Source organism: Leptidea sinapis, chromosome 9 (genome assembly GCF_905404315.1).
Source record: "Leptidea sinapis chromosome 9, ilLepSina1.1, whole genome shotgun sequence".
Classification (NCBI taxonomy): domain Eukaryota; kingdom Metazoa; phylum Arthropoda; class Insecta; order Lepidoptera; family Pieridae; genus Leptidea; species Leptidea sinapis.
In genome coordinates, this window is record NC_066273.1 from 5,000,397 (window position 1) to 5,011,837 (window position 11,441).

Here is an 11,441-nt window from a genome sequence, read left to right on the forward strand (position 1 = left end):
GTGACAATCATAATTATAACACGAGGAACAAGCCAAGTCGAGTTAGTAAGTCTTTTGTGGGGCGATGTATATGCTTTTACAACAAGATCCCAGAAAATGTTCAAATCAAAAGTATAAGAAAATTCAAAAGAATTGTTAAAAAACGTTTGTGTGGTAAAGGTTACTATAACATAAATGACTTTCTTAATAATACCACAGATTGGCAATGGATCGACGGCCCTCAGACTATTAAATAAAAAGTTTAATTGTACAATATTACTTTGTAAGCAAATTTTTATTGAAAAAAAAGGTCTCTAAGTTTTTTGCGCTAATTCTTCTCAGGTCTGTGGCATTCTTTTTGGAATGGGTGGAAGTTTTTGACTTTCAATAAGTGATGTCATATTTTTTTTTGAATAAAAATATTTGAATTTGAAATAGTGGAGGAGTCACTTTGCCTCTTGGACTCCTCTCCTCTTCTTGGGATTAAAGGGAACTAAGCAAATATAATTTATCATTTCGCGGTGAAACTTAAATTTGAATGATTATTCAAAGATAAATTAAAGTGGTTGAAATAATATTATATTCAGGACATAATGATAGCCTTTAAGTAGAGTATATATTAATATTGCTAAGAGATTGGATACAAATGTCGTATTTTATGATCTATGTGTCATTTTGTTTGCATGGCGTGTCATCCTATTTAACGAGGGTAAGCTCAGTCACGGGAGACTTCATGCTAACCCTGACAGATCCATTTTACTCTCATAAATATATACCTACTAACCGGTTACGCTATTTCTAGACCTGGCGTCAATGACGTCACAACGCCGCTAAGTTACAAAGGTAAGGTGCGCAAAACAAGCAATTCAAGCAAGATTTACAATTCTTTTGGATGTCATTTCTAATATACCAGATACTATGACCGCTTCGGAAACAAACTGAGAGAGATGAAGCGGCGCAAGAAACTCGCCCAGCATTCTTTATTTTGCGCTCTTTTTAATGAAATATACAATATTGTACTGTCATTGCTATTGCTTTAAAATAATCATAATCTAGTCCCAGGCTGTCCGATCACTTAGATATTCAGCTGTGGAGTAATAGGACCTACTCTCTGAAATACAGAGAATTTTATCTTTATTTGTCTCTTAAAATGTCAGCTAGACATATTTGGTGGCATTTTATAACAAGTGGTACTTATTACTACTATTATAACCACAGAAAAGTTAAAAGACCAATGCAAATAAAGATTATTATTATTCTTAAAAGATTACCTGATATGTGGCTATAATAATGCACTGTCCTTTGAATTTATTTAACTACAAGCTTGTGAAAGTTATTCAAATACCAGTGGGAGGCTCCTTTGCACAGGATGCCGGCTAGATTATGGGTACCATATCGGCGCCTATTTCTGCCGTGAAGCAGAATGTGTAAGCACTACTGTGTTTCGGTCTGAAAGGCGCCGTAGCTAGTGGGCAAATGAGACTTAACAACTTATGTCTCAAGGTGACGAGCGCAGTTGTAGTGCCCCTCAGAATTTTTCGGTCTTTCAAGAATCCTGAGCGGCACTGCATTGTAATGGGCAGAGCGTATCAATTACCATCAGCTGAACGTCCGGCTCGTCTCATCCCTTATTTTCATAAAAAAAAAATCAAATATTTTTATTCAAAATATGATTCAAAATCACTTATTGAACGTCAAAAACTACCACTCATTCAAAATAGACTGCCTCAGACCTGAGAACGGGCACAAGAAACGCAGCGGCCTTTTTTTATACAAATATATTGAGTACAATGTAATATCGTACAATAAAAATTAAAATTAAAGAGCCTGAGGGTGTTCGCTTCATTACAAGTCTGTGGTATCATTAAGAAAATCATTTATGTTATAATAACCGTTCAGCACAACCGTTTTTTTATTCTTTTTAAATTTCGTAACATATATTTTGTTTTGTACATTTTCTGGGACTCTTACTAACTCGACTTAACTGAGTAGTAGGCATAACAAGTTTATGTTTGTTCGTCGTGTTAACATTATGATTGTCACAGTTTGTAGTAAATTCTTCAAAGTGCTAAAGGAGTACAGTTGAACACTAAACCGGTTCCATTGTTTGCTCGACGGATTAGTGTGTTCGTTTGCAAACAATAATTGAAACCATTTTAATAATATGTCCTGGTTCGTGATTTTTGTTCTGTTGATTATATTTTGTTATTTAGTATAATTTGTTTTTCTATTGTTTTCTCTATTCTTATTATTATTATTTTGTAATGTTGCAATGTAGAACGTACGGCACTCCACACAAACTCAAGTGGATTATGGGTGCTATTGTATTTTACTATCCTCTGTGTTTTTTAAAATAAATAAATATAAAAAAAGTTAATTTGTCAGTTATAGGAGTTGTTATTCACACTTCTATTGTTCTCCGGATGAAGTTGAGTGAAATATGATTTGTGTGATATTTCATGTTATTTAAAAAGTCTTAACAAACTTTTTTGGTATATATATATATACTATATAATATAATACATTTATCATTTACACTGCACAATAAATAAAAAAAAAGTTAATTTGTCAGTTATAGGAGTTGTTATTCACACTTCTATTGTTCTCCGGATGAAGTTGAGTGAAATATGATTTGTGTGATATTTCATGTTATTTAAAAAGTCTTAACAAACTTTTTTGGTATATATATATATATACTATATAATATAATACATTTATCATTTACACTGCACAATAAATAAAAAAAAAGTTAATTTGTCAGTTATAGGAGTTGTTATTCACACTTCTATTGTTCTCCGGATGAAGTTGAGTGAAATATGATTTGTGTGATATTTCATGTTATTTAAAAAGTCTTAACAAACTTTTTTGGTATATATATATATATACTATATAATATAATACATTTATCATTTACACTGCACAATAAATAAAAAAAAAGTTAATTTGTCAGTTATAGGAGTTGTTATTCACACTTCTATTGTTCTCCGGATAAAGTTGAGTGAAATATGATTTGTGTGATATTTCATGTTATTTAAAAAGTCTTAACAAACTTTTTTGGTATATATATATATACTATATAATATAATACATTTATCATTTACACTGCACAATTTAAAAAGTTCACTGCAAAAGTTTGTGCGGTTGGCAAATTGCAACATAATAAAGGGAAAAGATTTCAGACTCAAGTTTGCGCGTTTCCCACCAAAAAAACGTCATCTTTCGTATCACCGACAACACTTCCCTTAAAGCCTCGCCTAGTCGATAATAGGTCTCGAAATTTCGAACGATGATATTAATACAATATTTGTGCTGCAGAAGAGGGCTATTCGCGCTATTTATAACCTAGGTCCTAGAGAATCATTGAGAGCAAAATTCAAAGAAATTAACATCTTGACTGTTGCTTCTCAATATATTCTTGATAATGTAATGTATGTTCATAGGCACATAAGTGAATTTGCCAGAAACTGTCATAACCATAATGTTAACACCAGGAACAGACATAAACTGATGATGCCTACTACTCGGCTTAGTCGAGTTAGTAAGTCTTTTGTGGGGCGATGTATATGCTTTTACAACAAGATCCCTTTTTTTTTGACTTTCAATAAGTGATTTCACATCCTATTTTGAATAAAAATATTTGAATTTGAATTTGAATTGCCAATTCAGCGGTCATCCAGATCACTGGTAAAGCCGGATTGGCTTTGAAGAAGCTGGGCGTCATTAATAGAGCACGGCAATACTTCAAGCCGGCCCACATTCTAGCGCCCTCCAAAAGCCGACCACATAAGGAGTATTGGTGTCATCTCAAGTCTGGCCGCGCACCCCAGTATTAGCTCGAAACATTTGACCGCGTGCAACGCACAGTTGCTCGAATTGTCGGGGATCTAGTGCACGGCTAGATCACCTGGCATTGCGTAGAAACGTCGCTCCATTTGTGTGAAAACAGTTCTAACTTCATTTTCTGCGGCCACCTTGTAGCGATAAGGCGGACATTTGCCTTTCAGTAATATAACTGGACAAGCGATTTATTATATTTTTTTATGAAAAGAAGGGATGACACGAGCAGGACGTTCAGCTGATGGTAATTCATACGCCCTGTCCATTACAATGCAGTGCCGCTCAGGATTCTCGAAAAATCCAAAAATTCTGAGTGGCACTATAATTGCGCTCGTCACCTTGAGATATAAGATGTTAAGTCTCATTTGCCCAGTGATTTTATTAGCTACGGCGCCATTCAGATCGAAACACAGTAAACTTTATACAGTAATTTTTGCTTTGCTATGCCAAAGACATATAAGTTCTTACGTAACTATACAAACAGTTTTTATTGACTGAATAACGTCTATCGGTCAGTTGGTTTTTAAAGCAAACTGTTGACCTTATTTTTAGTTTTTCTCCATAAAAAAAATCTTAGTGGCATGTCAAGTACGCTCGCCTCTTAGAGAGATAAGCTGGTATGTCTCATAACGCCAGTTATGACGAAACACAATTATGTTTGCACATTACTGTTCACCAGTGGGAGGCTCCTTTGCACAGGATGCCGGCTAGATTATGGGTACCACAACGGCGCCTATTTCTGCAGTGAACCAGTAATGTGTAAGCATTAGTGTGTTTCAGTCTGAAGGGCGCTGTAGCTAGTAAAATTACTGGGCAAATGAGACTTATCATAACATCTTATGTCTCAAGGTGACGAGCGCAGTTGTAGTGCCGCCAAGAATTTATGGGGTGTTTCAAGAATCCTGATCGACACTGCATCGTAATGGGCAGGGCGTATCAATTACTATCAGCTGAACTTCCTGCTCGTCTCATCCCTTATTTTCTGAAAAAAACAGCACGGTAGAAAGAGGCACCATTGTTAAAAGTCTGTTTTAGCAAAACATGCCAACGTTTTTATTCAACAGTAATCATAGCACATAATGTTTTTTTGGTAATGTCAACCCAAATTTATCAAAGTACTGTTAGCATTCCTGATTATTTGATTCTATTGAAGTATATCTAGTTCACTGCGTTTTTTGTACTCGAGCAGCGGAATCACGTACTACATTCAGCCTGTCTGCGCTTAACGGTTTCCTTTTTGCTTTTTGACGTTTTTTTACTGCATGATTTCATTAATATTTACAGTGTTATTATTAGTTTTCGGTATGAATGAAGTGGCGTACTCTCACAGAGGTGCTATGTGACGCTAAAATGCCACTAAAATCGAAAGACAAGGTCTATAAAACGGCAGTACGACCAGCCTTACTGTACGGCAGCGAAGTTTGGGCAAGCAAAAAGACCCATGAACAGAAGCTCCATACCACCGAAATGCGTATGCTGAGAGTGGTGGGAGGAGTAACACTCAAGGACAAAATAAAAAATAAATATTAAGAGCAACCTTTAAAGTTGCACCCATAACCGACAAAATATCAGAATCTAGGCTCAGATGGTACGAACTGAATGCGTAGGCCCAACGATTATGTGGTGAAAAAGTGCCTTTCCATGGCTGCAAGAAAGAGAGGTAGGGGAAGACCCCAAACTACCTGTATGACGAATGTCCAAAGGGACAAGAAAAAGTGCCTTTCCATGGCTGCAAGAAAGAGGGGTAGGGGAAGACCCCAAACTACCTGGATGGTGAATGTCCAAAGGGACATGAAGCGCCTTGGCCTCAGTGACGAAGATGCGAAAACAAAAGCCGACCCCGCGTAACGGGATAAGGTGAGGAGAAAGAAGAAGAAGATTATTAATTTTCGGCAAGAAGAACAATTTTTGCATATAGAATTAGTCTCATCTGTGCACTACAAGCGCAGTTAAGTTAAATCATCCTTATCATGATCAGCCGGAACATATTCACTGCTGAAAAAAGGTCGCCCCCAAAGATCTCCACTAATATCGGTCCTGCGCTGCCCTCATCCAACGTCATCTGGTGATCTTGATCACCGGCCATCTGTCCATCGAACTATATGCGCTGCCCACTACCACTTCAATTTCGCAATCATTTGTGACTTTGATTCTTCTACGGATCTCATCATTTCTGATTCGACCTCGCAGGGATACTGCGTGCGTAGCCCTCTCCATTGCCTTCTGAGCAACCATGAGCTTTCTCATCAGGCCCATAGTTAGCGTTAAGTTAACTAAGTATTAAAAATGTCATTGTCTAAAAGCAAAAAGTTACCAATACAGTGACGCACAATTACAAGTTAAATTTATACAAAAGAAATCGCAATAAAACGAGGAAATACCAAGGACTTTGATGTTTACGCTCGGTTTTCATTGGGTCAGGTTAAAGTTTCGAATTCTGATTCACACTCAGGATATCATAAACATAAACATATCTACGTGCCAATTTGTACACAAAATGCAGTTCAATTGGAAATGTTCCAAAATCACTATACAGTGATAAATCACTTCAAAATGGCGATTAATTTAAAGTTATTGGCAACGCGTGAGCTCCAATAGCTAAATAAAGTCCGAAATTTCCTAGGAATAAACTCATTTTGGTTTATTGGTTTAGTTCATTAAACTTTAAGCTGTATTTAATATCTGTTTATTATCATTAGAATTAACAACATCTATTTCTGCTGCAAGAACTTACGTCATTGCATTTCAACTACGTGTTAATTAAATCGAGTCAGATTGGACTTCAGACATATTATGACACTCTTAGAAGGCCTAACTTTCTGCATGTCACTAACGTAAAATGCAACTACAGAGAAAAAACTTATAATAATCTACCTCACGAAAAAGATGTCGACTTTTTTAATACGCAAGTACGTCTATGTACGAATAACCAAGCTTATATGCAATACCTTTATTTCATTACATAAATTATTTAATTAAATACGTGTGATAAAATTACTATTATAATATTATGTAATCAGCTAATTTATTTTATCTGTTTCATTCCTGGCGAATTTAATTTAATTCTTTTGTTTTATTTTTCAATCTTATAAGTATAAATTATTAGTGAAAATTTGTAATTAGCCTTCAGTACTTAATTATATACCTACTTGGCAATAACTTTGCTGTAAGTTTTCTGAAAAGAATAAAAAAAGTGTCCTACATATAAAGCCGCCTTTCCACGAGAGCTGTGCTATATTACATTGCTATGGATGCGTTTGTGATAAGCATATCATCAAGTGGATCAATCAAATGATGTGTGGATATCGAATGGATGAAAAGGTAGCTTAAGACTTATAGTGATGTGATTGATGTGTTATTATCACAAAATCAAATCAAATCTGATTTATATCTAAAGAACAATGCTAATGAATGTTAGTACAATTTCCCACTTCTCACCATATCAAAGGTTAAGCTTTTATGAGAAGAAGTGGCTAGCAACTCATTGACACACAAAAATTATTTTAATTACATTCTATGTGAAGCGATTCAGTAATAAAAATACTTAAACAACAGCAACCTACAGATTCTACAAAGAGGCTGTGTGATGTAAATAAAACATTACGAAACGAGTGGTTGCGGAATGTTGGACATTAATGTGATTTTCTCATTTTGACGTGATATTTGCCTGCTGGCATTAACAACACCTGAACAACTCTTTCAACTCCGCGTGAAACAAGGTACAAATAGACCCCGTAGATCGTCGACAATTTGAGCCACCGAGGAACCTGAAAAAAACGTGATAACAAAAAAAACATTCCGTGCGTACAAAGTACACATGTCAGTAGTGAAACCTGCGTGGTGCATGGACCTCTAAACTGCATATGAATTCCTGGTACGTGCTGCTAGGATGACACATAATTTCAACCGCTATGAAAGACATTCCTTCCACTACTTATATATATAATAATATGTTCTACTGGTGTCCATGTAGTAATACGTCGTGCGCTTGGAGTCACAATATATTAAGGTATACTCGCGCCATACTTAAGACAATCTCTTCTTTAACTATGATCGCCTGGTACCAAAACATTGTATTATGCTTCCTATGTCATTATCTACCATGTTAAATAAATATTATGAATTGATGTGAATGCTCTTTTTACTGTCGCTTTTTCGTTTCATCGACTTTCAAATCACAACGATGATAAAGAAGTTTTCACTTCAATAGTATGCATATTTCTGTCTCATTCTTTGCCGGGTTCATCCTACACATTTTTGTGATTGTGTCTCTTACCTGTCGTTTTTTCCGTTGCATCCGGTTTCAAATCACAGCGATTCTAAAAAAGTTTCACTTCAAAAAATTTTTTTTAAGTACACGAAAAATCAATATTTTATTGCCTTAGAAATAGAGTTTTACTTACTTTGTTTACCACTAGGAGTGACAATAACATAACATAATATATTGCAACAACACTTGATAAACGTCATGAAGGTACATCGGTTCGTGAAGGAGATTGGGAGACATTGGGAGAAGAACTGATAAGATACTTCAAGCCCTTCTAAAAATAATATAAAAACTAAGCTTATTTAATATAATATTATACAATTTTATGTGGCCTGTGTAGAACCAGACAAGAACCATGCATCTATATTCTCTGTATAATCTACTATATTACTATGTCAATAAAGCTTTCATATTTTCTTGAATTTGTACTCAGTGAGTATACGGTCTGGTTTTTTATTCAAAAATTGAGAACCAAGACCTATCAGGGAGCTTAACTCTTAACTTACTAAGCGGCACTACAACTTAATCTTTCTTCTTGAATTGAATCATTTTAAATCACAATTTTTCTTGAATTCAGTAATATTTGTTCTAGGAAAGGGTTATGATGTTTATTAACTTGAATAAAAGGCATAAAAGGCAATTTTTTCTCAAAATTTATCATTTATATCATACTACTAGCGCTTCGGAAACAAATGGCACTCTGAGAGAGAACAAGCGGCGCAAGAAACTCTCCCAGCATTCTTTCTCAAAATTTATCATTTATATCATACTACTAGCGCTTCGGAAACAAATGGCACAGGCTGTCCTATCAATTAGATATTCACCTGTGGAGTAGTAGGATTCACGACAGAGCCATTTTTGAATAAAATATTTAAATTTACTTATAGATAATGCCTGAATAATGGCTGGGACTTTATTATAAAAATACATTTACCCTAAAAGCTATAATGTATCTAATGAAGCCTACTAGAATTAGGTACAAGCATTCCCTTATTTCTAGTGTTATAATAATGAAAATCACTACCCAGCATTTTCCCACAATAACAGACCGTATAACATAATGCTATAGAAGTAGCAAAAAAGATCAAACACATCAGTCAACTCTCTGATCATTGCAAAAGAGTGTTGGTGCCGGTGATCACTTTCCATCAGGTAAAGTTATGTTAAGGCCGGACCGCACTAGAGCGGCGCTGCTCTGCGCGTCGCTTCACTTCGCTAGAGGTACCTATCAAATTCAAGTTCAAATATTTTTATTCAAAATAGGATGTGACATCACTTTTTGAAAGTCAAAAACTACCACCCATTCCAAAATGAATGCCTCAGACCTGTGAAGTACGGGCGCAACAAACTAGGCGGGCGTTTTTTTTCATCAAAGAATATGTTAACAAAGTTATATTGTAGAATTAAACTTATTATTTCATAGCCTGAGGGTGTTCACTCTATTCCCAATGTGTGGAATCATTAAGAAAGTCATTTATGTTATAGTAACCTTTACCACACAAACGTATCTTAACAATTCTTTTTAATAACGTAATACTTTTGTTTCAATCATTTTCTGGGATCTTGTTGTAAAAGAATATACATTGCCACACAAAAGACCTACTAACTCGACTTAGCCGAGTAGTAGGTATTATATGTATATGTCTGTTCCTGGTTTTAGCATTATATATAGCATTACAACTGCAGTAAGCGGCAGCTCGCGTCATTTCTATACCAGTTTGCATGCGAGCAACATTACAAGATAAGCGATAGTGACGAGGATTTGGTCATTACTTCTTTATTGTGCAGAAGAATGAAAGTCATGGAAGAGAAAAAAAATAAGAAGAATTGGATTGCTGAATACCAAGGTCACGCTATCAAGGAGGCGAATATAATTTATTTCCTCGCCTTCTTAATTTCACACTTATTTTATAATTTCGAAGACAAAATTCTGTAAACTTGACAATTAACAGTATGCATACTGAAGCGACGCGCCGCTTGCTGTGTCGCACTGAGCGTCGCTGCACTGCGCGTCGCTGCGCTGAGCGTCAAAATATTCTCTCGGAGGCAACTATGCCGCGACGCGCAGCGAAGCGCAGTGCAGCGCTGTGCAGCGCCGCGCTAATGCGTTCCGGCCTTCACTCTTCCTCATTCATAAAAATAGTTATTGGTAGTTAAGATGTACGACATTAAATGTCGTTATATTATATCCATTGAGATGTTTGTACATTCATTATTCATGTATTTTAATAAGATTCAGAGTCATTGTTCATTTTCCTCTCCAGATAGACAAAAGTTATAAATTTTCATGATGTAATCGCTTTGTTACTATTGAAACAATGGAGATATTTAATGTTGTCAATAATAAATAGCAAAGCCGTTTTATAAGTAAAGCTGAACACGTTAAGTTAAACTAAAGAATGAATATAATTATTTATATTAGAGGTAATATACTTATGTATATTACCTCGTAAATATAAATAAAAAGTATAATATTATTATGATTTCATCAGATTTATAAATACAGATTTAATTTACATGAATTACGGAACGTTGCAAGAATATTTACCGATCGAGAAAATTAACCAACCTTAATGTCATTTTACTAAAGACATAATTCTAAGGTCATAATAAACAAGAAGATCGAAATTCGCTTGAACATATTTACATTTCCTAAGTAACTGTTATCATATTATTATTAGATACTTAACAGTACACCAATTGTCATTCAATCACAGAGATTGTCCTGCAAATATAAACCTAACTTATAAGATTTTAAAAGAGTTATCAGCAAAGTGGGTCATATAACAATATTGTCGATGGTACCTACATAATATTATAATCTAATCCAACAACAGTCTAGGCAACATTCCAGTGGTTTACCAGTGGGAGGCTTCTTTGTACAGGGTGCCAGCTAGATTATGGGCACCACAACGGCACCTTTTTCTGCCGTGTAGCAGTCATGTGTAAGCATGTCTGAAGGGCGCCGTAGCTAATGAAATTACTGGGCAACTGAGACAACATCTTGTGTCTCAAGGTGACGAGCGGAGTTGTAATGCCGCTCAGAATTTGGGTTTTTCAATAATCCTGAGCGGCACTGCATTGTATTGGGCAGGCTGTATAAATTATCTCCATATCTTTTACCTTTATTATTATGATGCTACCCCTATTATTATGTTATTTAGATTTTTTTGGCTTTGTTTCTTTGAGAACAATTATTTAAAACTGATTACTGTTGTTTTTTCCTGATATGTACCTTGACCCAGCACTAATACAATTTCCTTATTTTTATCTCAAATATAAGTTGGCTTGTGGCAAACAAAAGAACAAACGAGTTATTATAGTTAATTATTATTGGTACTCATGTACTTATATTATT